Below are 4265 nucleotides of genomic sequence, written 5' to 3' on the forward strand. Positions count from 1 at the left end.
ATGTCGAAGGGGAGATTCGGATAAATCCCGAGAAAATCATTCTTATCACCAGTAAGGTACCAAGGTAATGCATCCAGGCAGATGTCTCACGTACAAACACTTTCAATTCAAATGAAAGATCTATATCAACCTGATCACATGTATGTTCGGGACATCGAAATTGTGGTGTTTCATTATTTTTAATAATTTTTTTGCATAACAAACACTATATGTACATTATATTATTACAACAACGTTCATTTCATGAACAAACACATAAAATCACAAAATTTTAAAAATATTAAAAATCTATAGAGTTAAAATCAACAATTTATACACCCAGGTATTATATATGTACCTTAGAAGAGGTACGTGGAGATGTCTCTCCTACTGGTGAAGGTCATATAAATTAATCAGAACTCAAAATACTTCGGTACAAATAAGGAATAAACAGAGTGACAATCTATGACATTGACAAATTCCTTCAAGAAAAATGATGTAACCAATAACCTGCTCATGTTAAAAATCTGCATAAGAGTTGCCACTGTAAAACAGTCATTTTTAGAAAAACCAAACTTGGTCAAGGCAGTTTAATAGTACAAATAAATTCAAACTGGTTTGTAACATCTATTAATGATGGAATGATCAAATGGTTGTTACTCTGGGAAAGCTTTCCAATCTTGAAGGTTTTGTTTGTCAGGTAGCTTAATTTTCATCAAGATTTACCCAAATAGAGCAGTTAATAATCATTCTGCCAGTGATGGGAAAACCCTTTATTTCTTTGCATACCTATATAGAAGCAAGCAACACAAATTATTTTGACCCACGATAAACAAATATTTGTTCACCGCAATCTTTATCACTTAATTAAAAGCCCTAACATTTGGTGTTTATTGCACAAATCAAATCTAATACATATAATTTGTGAGAACTTCCAGGAATAAAATTTGATGTATAGTATACTATGTATAATATATATAAGAATTTATTTTTTATATAAAAATTATATTTAAATGTTTCTTACACTTGTAATGCATATTAACAATGTGCACGAACCTATATAGTCTGGGGCCTTACACTCTATGTCTGATGCAAAACAAAATTACCTTTAGTAGACGAAGAATAAGTGTAAAAAATTATTAACTAACCCATGCTGCTAATATAGTTGAGTTTTGTATAAGATGATCATGATCAATATTAAAAAAGTATTAATCTCCCTATATATTTCATATATAGTTGGTAATCTCATATGTATAGATAAGAGTCGCATTTAAATGTACATCAGCGAAATCAGAGTGCATTGTCTATGTCTTAAAAAGTCCTCATCAATCTATCTACCAATGAAATATTGTATAAAGAAATTCAACTTTTAAAAATCTGCATAAAAATAGTAGCAATATGATTGTGAGCTGCTTATGTGACATGATATTAGAGGTCATGTTTTAGAGGGGTTACAACTTCACATAGCCCAATAACCTCATTTTTTGATACTTGTTATAGTGGTCGGTAACAATTCGACTTGCAGCACTTGATATAATAAGGGAATTCATTTCTCGTTTAATTTGCAGAATATCATATATTATTGAAAATATACTCTTCTCATGTTCTATAACTCGACCATTTTATAATCTTATATTTTCAGAAAATACTCTGGTAAGTACGAATAACAGAGAGCAGATGACAGAAAATTCAGGTTTTAAATTTATGAATTTCAAATTGAATGACCGATACATGATGCTAACATACTACTTGTCAATTAATTATATAATCAAAGTAACAACTTAATAGTCGGTGAATGTAGATGCTTATTATTCATCAGAATTGCTATTGGATCAAATCCATATAAATCAAACTCCAGGTTTCAGTCCTATATCATGAAAACAATAGTGATACTCTAATAGAGATTACACTTTCGCCATTTTGAACCACACAAGCCTATCTAAATTAATCATCAACTATGAACATAATATGAATTTTATTATTCAAATAACTTTCTATCAGTAAAAGCAAGGAAAGAAAAAGGAAAAAGAGAAAATAAAAAAAAGATATCATTAGTATTTTGTTATAAAATGTTACTTTAGACTGATGAAGCTCCCCACAGATAAATAAAGATGTATTGTACTCTCAAAGCGGCTCAAATAAAGATATTATTATAATGCAAACCTAATATGAATTTCAAAATTTATAATTAAGTTGGAAAGACCGATTTGCACTCCAATATTTCTTTGATATGCAGGGTGGGGAGAACAATATCGTAGTCACAATAATTATTCACCTGCAAGAATTATGGTTGATACCTTTTAAAGGGCATGCTGAAAACTCAGCAGAAGAACAATAATAGAGAACTTAAGACTATTCATTCAATTAGGATGATTACCAAGTCCTGAAGAATTATACTGAAGACTGAACCTCCTCCTTTTGTACGATAGGATAAAAGAATCATCCTTTACAACTTTGCTTCTGAATTTTTTTTGATAAATTAAGTTTCAAAAATTGAGATGACTGAGTCATAAACTTAAATGTTATATGTCCAAATTTACAAAGTTTTTTCTTCACTACTAAAAATCGAGAACATGAATAAGCAAATTTGTTTATATTATAACAGAAACAATTAGCGGTGGTACTACCAACTTCAAAGGGAAACTGAGAAATGGCAAGGACATATCGTATTATTCTAAACTTTCTAAGCATTCCCAGTAATTTCTTGGATTTTCATTTTTTTTTCATTTAACAAAAATGCAATTTGAGCCCTACCACCATGTTGCAGTCCTATTTCAGGTAAATTTCCAAGACACAACTTGTTCTCTTCAAGTCCTACCATACTGTGGAGAATGTACATGGATCATGATCAGTGTTAAGTGAAGTTGGTCTATAGTCTCTTAATTTGTTTCATTCTACAATAACACCTCCCCTACTTCCCTTAAAACTGAAAGACTACGGACTTATGCTGATACTTATTAATATTTCCTTTTTCCATCCAATATATATGTTACATTATTTTACAATACAAATATGTTACATTATTTTTAAATTATCCTCTTCAAAATTTGTATAACAAAGTGAGTACACACAAGAGAAAACCAAAAGGTCAATGTGTAGTTGTCTAACACCTAGTCTTGTTCAATGAAACAATCCTGATCTCCGAAAATTTGAGTCCAAGGAACTGGAGTCGGATTCCTAAACCTACAACTTGAATAATCCTATCTCACTTGAATGTTGCTCCATACTGTTTCCACATATCAGCTAGTGGAACAACCAATTTGGTATATGTATAATTTATTATCTTATGCTGCAAATCAAACATTCTTCTTGAATATTTAAATATTGTTGCTTTCTGCTAAAATTTCAGAGCTTCCTGGCCTTTGCTTCTTAAGTAATTAATATTTATATGAATGACAAGGAAAAAAAATTGTACAAATTTTGTATATTGGAGACGTGCCTTGGTTTATAGATCATTAGACTTGGCGAAGCCGCCTTACTCTATTTTTTTATATCATTCACATACTTCTACAACTATCTCATCTTCTATCTTTAGATCGACTACTTTTACATTTGGAAAAACTGAACAGGGATTTATCTATGTTTTATAATTTTCCTAAATGGTTTTGCAAACCTCTTAAACTATGATGAAGTTGAAAACTCTCCTATATAAAATCAGGTTAGCTATAGACTTGGCAATGGTATTTATTGAGCACAATCCAATTAGATGTATAAAGATGAGTACTAAATCAAAATTGTCTAACGAACATGTTCAACAGAACACCAATAAAAATTATTAAAATAAAATCAAAACATACACTTTATCAAATCCAAACAACAAACACAATTTAACATCAAATCCAAGAAAAAAATCAATTGAACATAAACATTTTCAATCACAAATTACGCAGTTAGAGTTCGTAAAAGTTGATGTTACCTTTATATTAGTTGACGAAGATTCTAGTGTGGGAGAGAGTTCATAAAATTTGGAGATTGAATCTGGATAGACAGGATAGAATAGTCGGATAACTTTGAGTTTCTGGTAATCAGAGTCACAGACCCGGGAGCAGTAACGACCTAGACAGGATGTAGTTGTCAAAATCGGGATACAGGTTAAAATTTGATTTCTTTTTTATATATAAATGTAGTTGTCATGGACCCACACTACTAACTAGCAGAAATATGTGTAATATTAATTAAACAGTAAAGTACTACAAAAAGATAAAATATTAAAGCTACAAACCTTAACCACAATCCCCAGATCCACAAGAATGAGTTTGAACAACATCTACATCTTTTAATATTAC

The 4265-nt window shown here is 30.4% G+C and overlaps 1 long non-coding RNA gene across 1 annotated transcript; it reads right to left on the bottom strand.

Moving 5' to 3' along the window:
* Positions 1-261: 261 nt before the first annotated feature.
* LOC141697847 (uncharacterized) lies at positions 262-4054 on the bottom strand. Its single transcript, XR_012564860.1, has 2 exons — positions 3896-4054; positions 262-768 (listed from the first exon to the last, which is right to left on the bottom strand). It is a non-coding gene; the product is annotated as an uncharacterized LOC141697847 (long non-coding RNA).
* Between the last annotated feature and the right edge of the window lie 211 nt (positions 4055-4265).

Source organism: Apium graveolens, chromosome 11, assembly GCF_009905375.1.
Source record: "Apium graveolens cultivar Ventura chromosome 11, ASM990537v1, whole genome shotgun sequence".
Taxonomy (NCBI): Eukaryota; Viridiplantae; Streptophyta; class Magnoliopsida; order Apiales; family Apiaceae; genus Apium; species Apium graveolens.